Raw genomic sequence first — 17,068 nt, forward strand, 5'->3', positions numbered from 1 at the left:
GGGATTTTTCCTTAATTTCTTTTTTGGATTGTTCAGTATTAGTGTATCAATGTACAATATAATAAATTCCATGATGATCTTATATTCTGCAACTCTGCTGAATTATTTTCTTAATTTTAATAGTTCTAATTAGTTCTTTTTTCTGTGGCTTGTTTAGGATTTTCTATATTTAACATCGTGTCATCTGCAAACAGATAGTTTTAGTTCTTCCATTCCAACTTAGATGCCTTTTATTTCTTTTTCTTTCCAAGTTGCTCCAGCTATACCTTCCACTATAATGTTAACTAGAAATGGTAAAATTAGGCATCTTTCTCTTATTCCTGATCTTAGGGTTAAAACTTTCAGCCTTTCACCATGGAATATAATGTCTTCTATGTTTTTCTCATAGATGTCTTTTAGCATGTTGAGGAAATTTCCTCCTATTTCTACGTTAAGGATTTTTTTTCCTATGGAAGAGTGTTGGATTTTGTCAAATGCCTTTCTGCATCAATCAAGACGATCATGTAGCTTTTCTCCTTTATTCTATTAATGTGGTGTATTATATTGAAGGATTTTCATATGTTGACCCATCCTCGCATTCCTAGATTAAAACTTACTTGGTCAAGATACATAATCTTTTGAATATGCTGCTGGATTCAGTTTGTCTGTATTTTGTTGAAGATTTTTGCATCTATACTCTTAAGGGAAATTGGTCTGTAGTGTTATTTTCTTGTGAAGTCTTGATCTGGTTTGGTAGTAGGGTAATGCTGTCCTCATAAATGAATTAGGAGGATTCCCTCCTCTTTTATTTTTTGGAAGAGTTTGAGAAGTATTTGTGCCAAGACTCTTTTAAATGTTGGTAGAATTCACGAAGAGTTCATCTGGTTCTGGGCTTTTCTTTGTTGGGAGGTTCTGGATTTGTGATTCAATCTCTATTTGCTAAAGGTCTCTTCAGATTTTCTATTTCTTCTTGAGTTAATTTTGGCAGTTGTGTCTTTCTAGAAATTTGTTCATTTCATCTGCATTATCTAATTTGTTAGTGTACAATTCTTCTTATAACTCTCTTATAAACGTTTTATTTCTACAAGATTGGTAGAAAAGGCTTCTTTCACTTGACACTTCTCTAGTTGTTTTCTTGGTTGGCCTAGCTAGAGATTTGTCAATTTTGTTGATCTTTTCAAAGAACCAACTTTTGGTTTCATTGATTCCCTCTACTGTTTTCCTGTTCTTTATTTCATTTGTCTCCATGGTAATTTTTATTGTTTATTTCTTTTTCTAGGTTTGTGTTTAGTTTCATCTTATGTTTCTAGTTTTTTAAAGTATAAGTTTAGGCTATTGATTTGAGATCTTTCTTCTTTTTCAATGTAAGCATTTATAGCTATACATTTCCTTCTGAGAACTGCTTTCACTACATCCAACAACTTTTTATATGTTCTGCTTTTATTTTCACTCATCACAAAGTATTTTCTGATTTCCTTTCTAATTTTCTCTGTGGCCTATTGGCTAGGTGGATTGCTCAATTGCCACATATTTGTGCATTTTCTAGATTTCCTTCTCTTGTTGATTTCCAGTTTCATTTCATTGTGGCTAGAGCAAGCACTTTGTATGATTTCAACTTTTTTAATTTGTTGAGAATTATTCTGTGCCCTAACATATGGACTATCCTGGAAGACATTCTATGTGCAATTGAGAACGAGGATTCTGGTGTTTTGGGATAGTCTTATACATATCTTTATTAAATCTAGTTGATTTATTGTATTGTTCTCAAGTTTTTTATTTCCCTGTTGATTTTTTGTTTAGTTCTTCTATCAGTTAATGAAAGTGGGACATTGAAGTGTCCAACCATTAATGTAGAACTGTCTACTTCTCCCTTCAGTTTTGGCTTCATATATTTTGGGTTCCTGCTTTTAGATGCTCATATGCTTGTAATTTATATGTCCTTTTGATGGATTGACCCTTTTATCAATATTTTATGTCCTTCTTCTCATGTAACAATTTTTGACTTGGACTCCATTTGTTTAATATTAGTACAGTCACTCTTTTGGCAACTATTTGCATGAAATATATTTTCCCTCCTTTCACTTTCAACCTATTTTTGCCTTTGGTTCTAAAGTAAGTCTCTTGCAGATAATATATAGTTAGATCATGTATGTTTTTTAATATTTATTCTGCCAATCATTGCCTTTTAAGCAGAGACTTTCATCCATCTACATTTAATGTAATTACTGTTAAGAAAGGACTTACTTTTGCCATTTTGCTATTTGTTTTCTATATGTATTGTATGTTTTTTATTTCTCTATTCCTCCATTACTGCCTTCTTTTGTTTTTAACTGATTTTTTTGTAGTGTACTGTTTTGATACCTTTCTCTTTTACTATATATCTTTTACTTAATTTCTCAGTGGTTATTATAGGGATTACATTTAACATCCTAGTTTATAGCCATCTAGTTTGAATTAATACCAATTTAGTTTCAACAGTATGCAAAAACTTTCCTCCTATATAGTTCTTCCCCCTCTACATCGTTATTGTCATAACTGCATCTTTATATGTATGCTTATTAACATAGATGTATCATTATTGTTTTATGCATTTCATGAAATTTTAAATATGTTCTTTAAAAAAGAGGAGTTACATACCAAAATGAAAATAATATGGGTTATTATATTTACCTATGTAGTGATTTTTTTGTGTGTTTTTTATTTTTCCCTATGACTTCAGTTTACTGTCTGGTGTTCTTTTATTTCAGCCCAAAGAACTCCATTTCACATTTATTGTATGGCAAGTCTACTGGAAACAAATTCCCTTAACTTTTGTTTATCTGAGAAGGTCTTAATTTCACCTTCATTTTTGAAGGATACTTTTGCTGGATATAGAATCTTGGCTGACAGTGTTTTCTTTTAGCACTTTAAAAACCTGCTGTTTTCTGGCCTCCATGATTTCTGATGAGAATTGGCACCTTATTGAACATCTCTGTATGTGACAAACCACTTCTCTCTTGCTGGTTTCAAGATTTTCTCTTTGTCTTTCTCTTCTAGCAATTTAATTGTAATGTATCTTGATGTGGACCACTTTCAGCTTATTCTACTTGGAGTGCATTGAGTTTCTTGTGCAATATTTTTCATCAAATTTGAGAACTTGGCAATTATTTCTTCAAATATGCTTTCTACCCCTTTTCTCTCTCTTGTCTTCCTGAGAATCCCATGGTGCATTTCTGAGTCCACTTGATGGTGTTCTACAGTCCCTTATGCTCTCTTTATTTTTCCTCATTCATTTTTCTCTCTATTCTTCAGGGAGAATAATTTCAATTGACCTATCTTTAGTCAGAAACAGTTGACTGATTATTTCTTCCACCTGTTCAAATCTGCTCTTGAATGCTGCTAGTGAATTTTTCATTTCAATGTTGTAATCTTCAAATACATAATTTCTTTTTTTTTTTTTTTGAGAAAGATTAGCCCTGAGCTAACTACTGCCAGTCCTCCTCTTTTTGCTGAGGAAGCCTGGCCCTGAGGTAACATCTGTGCCCATCTTCCTCTACTTTATATGTGGGACGCCTACCACAGTATGGCATGCCAAGTGGTGCCATGTCCACTCCCCGGATCCAAACCGGTGAACCCTGGGCCACTGAGAAGCCGAGCATGTGAACTTAACTGCTGCACCACCAGGCCGGCCCCTCAAATACATAATTTCGATTTGGTTCCTTCTTATAATTTCTATTTCTTTATTGATGTTCTCTAGTTGATGAGCCGTCACTCTCATGGCTTCCATCAGTTCTTTGTCTACGGTTTCCTTTATCACTTTGATTATGTTTGAAACGGTTGATTTAAGTCTTTTCTAGTAGGTCCAATGTCCGGTCTCAGTTAGGAACAGTTCCTATAAATGAGCTACACTTTCTTGTTTCTTTCCATAGTTTTAATTTTTGTTGAATAATTTTTGAATACTTTGAATATTGTATTGCAGTATAATTATACAGCAATCCTGTAAATCAGATTCCACCTCCACCTAGGATTTGTTGTTATTGTTTATTGTGGTTGTTTTTTGTTTGCTTAGTAACCTTGCTGAACTAATTTTGTAAAGTCTGTATGCTTTGTTGAGTGTGGCCACTGAAGTCTGTATTTGTTGTGTTAGTGGTCCTCTAATGATTTTACTGAAATTTTCTTAAACTTCTGAGACAAAATAACAACAAACAGAACTCTCCCCATCTTTATAGTTTGTCTGTATATCAGGGCATTCCATCACTGTTTAGCCATGCAATTCTACCCTTCCTCCCTTCCTGCTTTCTCAGAGCCTGAAGTCCAGCCAGAGGTAAATGCTTAGGGTCTTCTCAGTTCTTTTCTGAATATACATTCTGCTATAGGCATGTACATGGGATTCTAGATTTCTTTGAATACACTAGAGCTTTCACAGCTGTATTTCTCCCAAGTATCTCTTTCCCTGGCCTCTTCTGTCCCAGGCATTTTGGTCATCTATTTCTTGCCCCTGCTGTTATCTCTTGCTCAGGAGGTAGTGGCTAATATATTTGCCTTTAAATGTTTATGAAAACGCTACCTGTGAAGCAGCTTCAGCCCTGGTGAAGCTCCTATGTAGGTGAAACAAAGACAAGCCCTTGAGGCAGTCCTTCAGGGAACCATCACACAGGTCAAAATGCAAAACTACCTTCTTTGAGAATAGGCCCATACTGTTCACTATGGTACCCACAACCTGCACCAGGAAACACAGGCTGCCATTTTCAAGGCTGCTACAGAATTGGGGAGTGGAGGATAGCAGTAACAGGGTAAATTGATATGCCACAGAGCTTTTCTACCAAATTCTGCAGTTTTTGTCTTCACAAAACATTCCTCTGCTTGTTGTAAGTTTTTATTAGATTACACAGTTCCTGAAAAATTGATTCCTAAAAACTCCGACAGTTTTTGCTGCTTTATTCATTGCTTCTATGGCTGCTTTTGCTCTACAACTGCAGAGTTGAGTGGTTGCAACTATATTGTCTGCAAAGCCAAAAATATTTACTATTTGGTTTTTAAGAGAAATTTTGCTGACCTCTGTTCTATAAATCTGTATGTAGAACTTACATAAAAATATTTGTTTAATGAATGCATGCATGGATGCATTGGTGGATGAATGGATGGATGAACAGCAAAAATATTTTACATATGTATTTTAGCATGAGGTTATCAAATGTAAATATCTACATGCATTTTGTTAAACATCATATGAAAACTTAAAAGTACTCTCTTAGAAGAGCATGATAATTCATTGATCATCTTTGGAGCTGCCATTTTTACTTGTAGTCACTATTCCATGTAGGAATAGTGGTAGCCAATAAAAATCAAAACATGCCAATTGAAAACATCCATTAGTATTGAGGAAACATTTCTATTGTTATCATAAGCTGTTTTTTTTTTTCCAAGTCATTTAATACTTTGTGCGTTCTTAATCTATCCAGGAGTGTTGCTTTTTAGAGCAGTGGGATATGCCATGGTCAGATAGTTACAGTGAGCTGATCACGTATTTGTTAAAGAATTATCCATCTTAGTATTTCTGTCCTTTCATCCTTAATCTTTCTCTTAAAAGCATGATTCTGAAATATGATAAGGTACACCTGAAATTTACACAATGTTATAAGCCAATATGACCTCAATTTAAAAAAAAAAGCATGATTCTCCACTTTGCATTCTCTTGACCATCCTTGGGCAAAACGTTGGGGATTTTTTCCCTCATTTTAAGGTGTAAGTTCTATAGTTGTAAAAAGCTGACTCACCTTCCTTAAGAGCAAAATTCAGCAGCATCATTGCCCCCGCCATTTATGCTGCCCATCCATTAGCCTTCTGCTTTGAATTAACTTCATAGCACCTACCTTGATCTCCACACTCTTTGAAAACCAAATTTCTCTGTTATTATTTATTATTTAATGTTTTTAGTGTGAGGGCAGTGATAGGCTACAGAGGGTGTGTACATAAGACTCAGAAAATAAAAAGAAATAAATCATTCTTGGGAAAATATAAACTACTAAGTTTTAATCCCCATAACTTTATTTTAATACGGTGTTATTATTGCAACCATAGTGTCTCCTTCAATTGGCCCATAGGAATGCTAATAAAAAAAGATGTTTGTTTGTTTTGTCAACTTTTCTTAATTAAGGAAAAATTAAGGGCCATTAACAATACAAATATAAATACATAAAATTTAAATACTTTAATACTATTCTTAGTTGAGGATATTGTTACCCATAAACAACCAGAGTTTCAGGTGGTTGCCATAAACTAATTATATTGTTGAGCCATAACTGACATATAACCTTATGTTAGTTTCAAGTGTACAGCAAAATGATTCAATATTTGTATATACTGCAGAATGATCACTGCAATAAGTCTAGTTACCATCTGAGACTATAAAAGTTACAAATTTTTTTTATTGTGATGAGAACTTTTAAAATTTACTCTCTTTAGCAATATAATGTTGTTGACTATAGTCACCATATTGTACGTTACATCCTCATGACTTTTATTTTATAACTGTAAGTTGTCAGAAACTAATTTAAAAGTTTTATGGTCATAAGTGTAAATTCAGAAGCAGACTGGGGCTAACTGACTATCCATTTCTGTTCTCTGAAAGAAATGATTTGAGGTCCACAGTGTCATAGGTCTTGAGATTCACCAGAATGCTCTAAAACAAGACACAGTCGTGTTTCTCAAAAATATACTCTATAACAATATTCCCCCTCTGGTAATTAATGAAGCAAAGTAAAGCAACCATGTAAATAATACAGCATAATATGCAATAGATAAGAATCCCAAATTCATCACTAGATCGGGAGGGATTTTTCACAAGGGCGGGGATTTTTAGGTAATGTTTTGTTTTGGTTTTCATTGTTGTTTACTTGGAGACTGAAAGAGTGCAGGTATGCAGTAGACGTTCCATCCATGTTTGAATAAACAAATAAATTAGTTAGTTTAGCCTTATCATTGTAACACCAGGGGATATTGTATACATATCATATAAAATTAATTTACATTTTTATTTCCTATCTTTTGAACATTACGGGTAAGACAATCCTAGTTCAAGGGTTAACACATGTAAGATAATTTAGCTCTCTCTAGATAAGGGCTGAGGGATATATGAGTCATACACTTAAAAACTATAAAATTTTATTATATTTAAATAAAACATTTTGTACCGCCCAACCTTAAAACATGTTTCAATTTTTCAGAACTTCGTTGTGGGTTTATTCTGTGCTAACTCCCAGTCTAATGCAGATAAAAATGTATGAGTTATTGGGTTCCTTAAAACTGGAGTTGATAGTGGAAATGCTGACAAATCCTTATTACAGATGCCAGTGGAATGAAGTGCCTTTACCTCCAGCAAATGCTGATGTGGAGATTTAAGACTCTATGAGAAATCAGTAAAGTTTCCCAGGAGAGTTTTATCATATTATTCATTGAACTCAGTATGTGGTACAGTAATTGCTTCTGGTACCATTTTTCTTTTCTTACACAAGGTTATTATTTATCCTTGTGCTGTGTGCAACAGAGAAAGAGAGTCTAAAGGAGAGTCGTAACTCGATGTAAACTATCTTGTGACACAGTGTAGCTGGCGATAGGAATCACAGCTGTAAAGCTGTGTCTTACTTATCAGAATTAAATATGGGAAGAATGACATTTGACATTGTGGAGATACCTACTAAAAAGATACACTCAGACCACATAATTTTTTCTAGCGATATGAAAACCTGTTTAAAATATATATCTAAAAATAGACTTTTTAATCTCCCAGGGAAAAACAAATTTATTTGCCTGTGACAGAATTTTTCTTATTAGCTCAGAGGTGAAGGAAACCAAATTAATAGGTATTATGGTTAATACAAAAAGCTGGGTTAATGAGATTTAAATAGCATAATAATTTTTTAAATTTGTGCTCTACTTTTGTACCTTGTGCACATATATCCCTCACATGCCTCATACATTCTTCAGTAATCACTAGCTTTCATTATATTTTTTACCAATATTCAAGTGAGTTTGTATGAAAGATATACCATAAATATTTTGGAAAAAAAATTAAAATAGAGACAATGATGATTTAATAGTGCAAATAGGGGAAAAAAAACATTTATTAGACACTCATATATTGCTACCTAAATCCAATGGGCTTAAAATATGCTATTTTTCACAAATTCTGTACTTTTATGTTAAAAACATATTCTTATGCAGAAAGAAGATAATTTTTGATGTAGATAATGAATTTTCTGGATTATATATTTACTTCTTTTCTGCAAATATTGTTTTGATTGCGTTTTTCAACCAATAAATGTATTACCATTTTGCATTGATTGAAAAAATAATAATAAAACCATACAATGCATATTAAGTTATCTAATGAGTTATGTGCCCTTATGAATTCACGTGGAGTTTGGACATGATCATTAGGAACCATTTAATGTGGGAAGCATCATGCGGTGGTGAGTGGTCCAGCAGTCTGACTACCTGGGTTGTATACTGGCTGTTGACATCGGGCTAAATACTTCTCATCCCTGCTTTCAGTTCCTTCATTTGTAAAATATAAATAATGTTACTGACCTCACATGGTCGTAATGAGGAATAAATGAGTTCATCCAAGGAAAGCACTCAGAAGAGTGCCTGGCACAAAGTAAGTGCTTGGGAAATATTAGCGCTATTACTTAGTGCATGGAGATTGACAAATGGTCAATCGTTGTGACTTTTAAGTAAAAAATATACATAGATTTATTTATAATTCAGAAACTGACTGAAGCCAAAGTATGAAGTTGATAGAGTTAATCTATTGTACAAACATGCTTCTTTTGGTTACCACTCCACCAGCCCCAAATTTTCAGGCTGTTCTCTTCTCTGCAGGGGAACATGGTGTGTTCTTCTCAAATCCCTAACCCTGATCCTCCCATGGGTTAGGGACCCATTTGTTACCACCATACCTGAACCCCATAGGGAAAGTTACCTGTCTTATAATTTTTTTCTTCAAGTTCAAGTTCACTTGGCTTCCTCAATTGACCAGAGCAATCCATTTCCATTCAATTTATTACAGCAGTCATTTTATTTGTAAGACTGTTATGTGCCTGTTGATATTTGGTGCTTTTGATGCAAATTTAAGTAACTGTCTTGCCATATAAATTACTCAACTCTAGTTCAGAAGATATATATGTAAATCAGCACTCACTACTCAACATAATAAATATTAGTAGTAAAAAGCATTCAGAAGTTGTTTTTGGAAACCAGAGAAGGAGACACTTGAGTATGCCTGAATTATGAATGCCCAGCACAGGAAAGCTGGTTAGCTGAAGGGCTTCCTCCTTTTCCATGGTAATAAGGGCATTTAAACTGTGATCTGTGGAAACGTGTTCTCTAACTTAAAAGACTAGCAGGCCAGGAAGAGTAGAGAGGAAAATGGGTATAACAACTCTGAGGATGGAAGAGTACTATATGTGTCACATCCCTAGTATTCTGTGTACCTCTGGGGAATATATTTTATATGTGATCACATAGTACCAAAAAATTAGACAGGATCCTAACGCTCCTTTTGCCTTATGGTAAGCCCAAATATCTAGCTTTGAATTTAGTTACAGGTTAATTTCTGATTCCTATGCGTTTGACCTAATTCCATTGAAAAAACCAGCATATATGAATTTTCCATGAGTCATTTTATGGTATAGAAAACAACATAACATAGTAGGAAAAGTATGTATCTTAGAATTTGGAAAAGAGAGTTTAATTCTCTTCTTCATTCCTTCTTAACTGATCGTTATCTCTTCTTAGTTATGTGACCTGGGGAAATTATTTAACCTCTCTGAAAAATGACAACTGTAAAATAGTCCTAATAGAACTCCATTGAAGCATATGAAAATATGTTCAACATCATATGTCCTTGGGGAATTGTGAATTAAAGCCACAGTGGAAAATCAGTACACATCTATTAGAGTGGCCAAAATCCAGAACACTGACAACACCACATGCTGGCCAGGATGAGGAGCAACAGGAACTCTCATTCATTGCTGGTGGGAAGACAACATGGTATAGCCAGTTTGGAAGACAGTTTGGGATTTCTTACGAAACCAAACATACTGTTGCCATATGATCTAACAATTGAATACCTTGGTATTTATACAAATGAGTTGAAACTTATATCTGTACAAAACCTGCACATGGATGTTTATAGCAGCTTTATTCGTAATTGGCAAAACTTGGAAGAAACCGAGATGTCCTTCAGTAGTGAATAGATAAATAAACTGTGGTACATCCAGATAATAGAATGTTATTCAGCACCAACAAGAAATGAGCTGTCCAGCCATAAAAAGACATGGGAGAACCTTAAATGCATATACTAAGTGAAAGAAGCCAATCTGAAAAGGCTACATACTGTATGAATCCAATTATATGACATTCTGGAAAAGAGAAAACTGTAGAGACAATAAAAAAGATAAGTGGTTGCCAAGGTTAAAGTGGAGAGAGGGATGAATAGGCAGAGCACAGAGGAATTTTAGGGCAGTGACACTGTTCTCTATGATACTACAATAGTGGACTGCAACATGTCATTATATATTTGTCAAAACCCACAAAAAGCCCAACAGCAAGAGTGAAGGCAAATGTAAACTACGGACTTTGAGTATTAATGATGTGTCAGTGTAGATTCATCAGAAATAACAAATGTACCACTCTGGTGGGGGATGTTGATAGTGGGGGAGATCAGGCATGCGTAGGGGCAGAGGGTAAGGGGAACTCTCTGTACTTTCCACTCAATTTTACTATGAACCTAAAACTAAAAATAAAGTGTATTAAAAATAAAGTGTATTAAAAGTCCATTGAGGGGCTGCCCCTGTTGCATAGTGGTTAAGTTTGTACACTCTGCTTTGACAGCTAGGGATTCGTGGGTTCAGATCCCAGGCATGGGCATACACACTGCTCATCAAGCCATGCTGTGGTGGTGTCCCACATACAAAATACGGAAAGACTGGCACAGATGTTAGCTCAATGACAATCTTCCTCAAGCATGAAGAGGGAAATTGGCAATAGATGTTAGTTCAAGGCCCATCTTCCCCACTAAAAGAAAGTCCATTGAAAATTATTGGTAAGCTAAAATAATGAAATAATATTAATAAGCTGGTATTTATCAGGTTCCTTTTATTTAATTCTCAATGTGACTTTAAAATCTTGTTAAATTCACTTAGAGATGAAAATATTGAGTCAGAGAATTCACTAATTTATCAATCATTTATTCAGTTAATATTTACTTAGTACCTATTATGTGCTAGTCATTGTCTTAGGCACAAGAGATACTATAATGAGTCAATATGGATATTATAATTCCAGGGGAGTGAGACAAACAAAAAGCAAGTAAGCCAACAAATAAATCAAATAATTGAAGATTAATGAACTATTATGAGAAAAGAAATAAAGTCCTGAGATAGAGAATAATAGGATTTTCTTTAGATAAGGAGCCCAGGAAAGGTTTCACATTTAATTTGAGCCTTAAAGGAAGTAAGGAACCTCACCATTTGAAGGGCAATATAGACAGATGGTACAATATGTTAAAAGGCTCTGAGGCAAAAAATAGCTTGGTACTCGAGAAACCTCCATTCCGTTCTGAAAAGAAGACATTTAGAATTTCAAGAGAAGATGAAGTTGGAGACGGGAAGGTAGAGTGTAAGCCATTATGATACTTTATTCATTTAGCACATGTTTTTTCAGCACCAAACTAGTTGCCAGTCATTTTTATAGATGCTGAGATATATTAATGGACATAACCTTCAATGTCTCTACACTGATGAGTTTATATTCTGATAGAGGAAGAAAGAAACACACACACCAATACATACATACATACATTCACACATATATATTTCAGATTGGGATTAATGCTATGAGGAAAACAAAGCAAGGCAAAACAATGGAGAATAACATAGAAGGGACATATAATTTATATACAGTGTGTTTTGTCTGGAGAATTGATACTTGAACAGAGACCTGAATGATGAGAATGAAATAGCCATGTGAAGATCTTAGGAAAACCCTCCCAGTCAGAAAGGCAGGAAGGGAAGGCAATACAAAGACCTCAAGTCAAGAATGAGTTTGGCAAGTTTGAGGACCAGAAGGAAAACCAATGTGTCTGGAATATAATGAAAGAGAGGAATGAGAAGCTAAGTTCAGAGAGGAAAGTGGACAGGGTCTTAAAGGTCAGAGTGAGCAGCTTTGCTTTTATTCTAGTTTTAGTGAAGAGCCACTGTTGGGTTTCAAGGAGATGCATGATAAAATAATATTTAATTTTTGAAAGATCACTATGACTTTCTATAGAACATGGACCGTAGGAACATGTAAATGAAAAGGAGAGGTAGGAGGCTACTCAGGAATCCAGATGAGAAACACAGATCGCATGAAACATGATGGTAGACAGAATGGTGGAAAGAAATTGATAGGTTCAGGATATGTTTTGACGGAATCACTTGCAGGATTTCCAAAGGATAGGACACAGAGTGAGTGATTCCATGGATTTTGACTTGATCGATTTTGTGAATACTGGAGCCATTTACCAAGATAAGAATAGTGAACAGTGGTAGAACAACAGGTTTCAAGGGTCGTGACAGGGAATTTGAATGTTATTCTAAAAGCATTGGCAATCTATTGGATGGTTTGAAGTAGTGGGGGGGGGGTATAATCCAATGTATTCTTTAAGAAGATCACTTTTGTTGCTCTATAGTGAGTGAGCTAAAAGAAAGGGAAGCAAGGATAATGTCTTAAGTAACTGGGTAGATAATGGTGCCATTTTCTGAAAGCAGAGAAAAGGTGTACAAGTTTTGGGGGGAATAAGAATTCCATGTGGGAATTAAAGGATGTAAGATGCCTATGAGACATTAAGTGGTGCTAACAACTGCTGCTAGATATGTGCCCAAGGCTCACTTGGAGGGGTCTGGGTCAGATATATATATAGTTTGGAGTCATCAGCATAAAGATGTTATTGAATTTTATGGGTGTGTGTAAAATTATTTAGGGATAAATTTTAAGAAAAGAAGGGGAGAGGGGCCATAGCCAACTCTTAAGGGTCACTGACATTTAGAATAAGGCAGAAAAGAAACAGTGGCAAAGATCCTGCGAGGGTGTTCTCGTTGTGGTAGACGGGAAGCCAAGGGAGATTGGTGGCAAAGGCAAGGAGGGGAGTGTTAAAAAAAAAAGATCATGAGGAATAGTTAATCGTGTTAAGTGAACCTGAGAGGCTGCGTAGAAAGAGAACAGAGCCATGTCTATTGGATTCAGTGAACTGGAGATAGTCAAGGGAATTAAGTGGAGTGAGAGTAGAATGGATGGACTAGCAAATGGGACATGAATAAATTAAAGTAGCATGTGTAGACAACTCTTTCTAGATAATTGTCTATGAAGACAAACAGAAAAATTAGGCTATGGCAGAAGGGGGTTGTGAGATAAAGGACAGGTTATTGGAACAAGTACATATATTTTGAAACTAATTCTATATAAAGGCACAGATGGCTTATGAAGGAGAGGGAAGATGATTCAGTTAATACATCTTGGAGCAAGTAAAAGGTGATGAGAATGTGCGATATATCTCCCTTTTTGTCCCTCCCGATCCATTCTCCACTCTTCTTCACCCTATTCTCTGTCCCAGGAGCTGACCTGTATAGATTATATCAATAAACTCCTGTAACCTCTGGCTTTTTGAATGATTTCCTAGCAGGAAATTGAAGAAAGAGAGGAAAGTAAAGTCATGGTTTCTATTCCCATGGATCCCTCCTGTGGTTGCCTTAGATTGGCTGTATTTCTCAACTGAAGATCACTACTCTGCTCAAAGAGGCATCCTGTTTGCCACTGACCCTGACTAATACAAGAATCAGAACATAAGTCTAGGGATTGGTCCGATAAGCAGAGTGATCTTTCATAGCAGTAGACAAAGGGAAGAGAAAATGAGTACAGATAAGTGGGTTTGATGGGGCTTGTGGTAGCAAGGTAAAGGCATCACATGTGATTGCTTTTATTTTCTTACTGAGCTACTCAACTAGGAGTTACAGTGGGAAGATGTGAGTATAAAGAAAAATGGATGAAATGTTCATCTCATAGAGTTGGAAATACATCCTACCATAAAACATTTGAGGGTATTAATTTTAAGTGGAGACAATTAGCAATGTTCCACTCTTTAGGAGTAGCCACGGAGAAGACAAAAAATCATGTGACACATAGTTTTTGTGAGGCTGAATACCCCAGCGGAAGAGGGGTGAAGGACTTGAAAATGCATATAGTATAGAAATTATATTAATGGACTATGGGATCTAGGTCAGACATTGAAGTGAGGTCAGGAGGGGGTTGTTGGATAGTGGGAAAGTGTGGGGGTAACTGGATTAGAGGTCTTTATGGGACTGAAGAATTGTAGGCACAGGTGTGATTGAACAATGAGCTGGATGAATGGGCTATTAGAAATTCCGGTACAGAAGTAGATCATTTTGTGACAAATGCAGAGTGCAGTTTTGATCATGGGAGAGGGTGGCTAAATTCCAATGAGGGAAAGGATTTGGCAATGAGCAGGTAAAATGTTTGAGACCGATCATGTTGGATGTTTTATCTAGGTAGATTTTGAATACATAGAAATGTCAATAGGAGTTGGAAAAGATGTACGTCATTATATCTTGATTTCTGTGTAGACTACATCATGTTCACCACCCAAAGACTAATTTCCATCCATCATTGTACGTGTATGCCCTGTCACCTCTTTCCCCTCCCCCTTCCCCTCTGGTACCACCAATCTAATCTCTGTATCTATGTGTTTGTTTGTCGTTTTTATGTTCTACTTATGAGTGAGATCATATGGTATTTGACATTCTCCATCTGACTTATTTCACTTAGCATAATACCCTCAAGGTCCATCTATGTTGTCACAAATGGCAAGACTTCATCATTTTTTATAGCTGAGTAGTATTCCATTGTGTATATATACCACATCTTCTCTATCCAGTCATCCTTTGATGGACACTTAGATTGTCTCCAAGTCTTGGCTATTGTGAATAATGTTGCAGTGACCATAGGGGTGCATGTATCTTTACATATTCTTGTTTTTTGGATAAATACATGACAGTGGAATAGCTGGATCATATGGAAGTTCTATTCTTAATTTTTTCATGCATCTCTATAGTGTTCTCCATAGTGGCTGCACCACTTTACATTGTGTATGAGAATTCCTTTTTCTCCACATCCTCTCCAACACTTATTTCTTGTCTTGTTGATTATAGCCATTCTGATATGTGTGAGGTGATATCTCATTGTAGTTTTGATTTGCATTTCCCTAATAGTGATATTGAACACCTTTTCATGTGCCTGTTGGCCATCTGTATATCTTCTTTGGAAACATGTCTATTCAGATCTTTTGCCCATTTTTTAATTGGGCTCTTTCTTTGTTGTTGAGATGTATGAATTCTTTATATATTTTGGACATTAACCTTTTATCAGATATATGGTTTGCAAATATCTTCTCCCAATTGTTAGATTGTCTTTTTGTTTTGTTGATGTTTTTCTTTGCTGTGTAGAAGGTTTTTAGTTTGGTGTAGTCCCATTTGTTGTTTTATATGATATAAATCAATGTTAACCTCAATTTAAAAAAAAATTGCAGCTAAAAAAGGAAGCTTTATAGTAATATTAATAAAACAAATTAAATTTAGTTTGAAAACAAGAAAAAAAAGAGTTGGAAAAGAGAGAAAATTGTCATCCAGTAGTTAAAAACTTGAAAAGTAAAGGCTTCCCTTCCCATGTAGTAAATCTTCTGATTCATATTTCATTGAATGACAGCAAATATAAAGAGAGTCTGGTGCAGTAGGGTGGCATGAACCTCAGAGAAGCAGAGATTATCACAGAAGGCAGGGGAAGAAATATTCTGTGGCAGCAATGAGGGGCAGGTAAGACACCTAATGTGTCTGTGTTTGAGAGATGTGGAGGTGACACTGAAGATAGTCTCTGTGACAGAGAGCTGAAGGAGAAGTGTGTCTTCAGGGTATAGTCCAGTAAAGCAGGGAGGTGGAAGGGGCATTCCAGAAATTACGTGAAGATGTAGAACAATGTGCTGATCTCTGCACAGGATTTATTTAGCACAGTGGAGCATCAAAATGAAAGGCAAATGGTCAGGTTAGAGTGTGCATGAAATTGTAGAGGGATATGCCAGGTCAACAGGGATGGGAAGGAAGATGGACTTAGTCTTTTTTCTGAGATGAGTATGGGCAAGCTCCCACATTATAGTCATGCATTGCTTAATGACAGGAATACTGTCTGAGAAATGTGTTGTTAGGCAATATCATCATTGTGTGAGCATCATAGGGTGTACCTACACAAACCTAGATGGTAAAGTCTGCTACACACCTAGGCAGTGTGGCACTAATCTTATGGGACCACTGTTGCATATTCAGTCCGTTGTTGACCAAAACATCATTATACAGTGCAGGACTGTACTGTCATGTCCAAAACTCTAGGTATGATGGCCCTCATGGAATGACTGTTGTTCTCCAGGGGTTGCAAAGAGGATCATTGCATTCCTGGATAGACTGGCATGGCAGCCTCCTAAGATTTTTCACTTTGTTGTGTCTTTCTCTAAGAGAGCAGCTTCCAGAGGCTTTGCCCATGGTCAAATAGTAAGTAGTAGAGTCAGTTGAACCCTAGTTTATTTACAGCATAGTCCGCTGTACCCTGATCCACCTGTTCCCAATAAAATATGCTAATGCATGGATTCTCTTGGCACTTAGTTAAACATACAAATTATTAATAGGGACTGCTTTGCAGAGCCTTACAGGATTTGGCTTCTCACTTTCTTTTCAGTCTCATCTCATTCAACTAATTCCCTCAATTACTGGATGTGCCTTCAGTCATATTGATGGCTGCTGTCCTCTTTCTGGAACACTCCAGTGCCATTTTGGTCTAGGGCTTTTTACTTGCTGTGTCCTTAGCTTGAAATGCTCTTCTTTCAGATTTTCAAACGGCTAGATTGCTTCTCATCTTTTAGGTTCTACCTCATCTCTCATCTCCTCAGAGAAGACTTCCAGGCATATGATTCAATTTTGTCTTATTTTTCCTTCGTCTTGCCAAGGACCTT

The 17,068-nt window shown here is 35.8% G+C and overlaps 1 protein-coding gene across 5 annotated transcripts in view; it reads left to right on the top strand.

Moving 5' to 3' along the window:
• GRIK2 (glutamate ionotropic receptor kainate type subunit 2) overlaps positions 1 to 17,068 on the top strand; it is a 627,117-nt gene that overhangs the window by 411,238 nt on the left and 198,811 nt on the right. The gene's annotated exons all lie outside the window — the stretch shown is intronic.

Source organism: Equus asinus, chromosome 24, assembly GCF_041296235.1.
Source record: "Equus asinus isolate D_3611 breed Donkey chromosome 24, EquAss-T2T_v2, whole genome shotgun sequence".
NCBI lineage: Eukaryota > Metazoa > Chordata > Mammalia > Perissodactyla > Equidae > Equus > Equus asinus.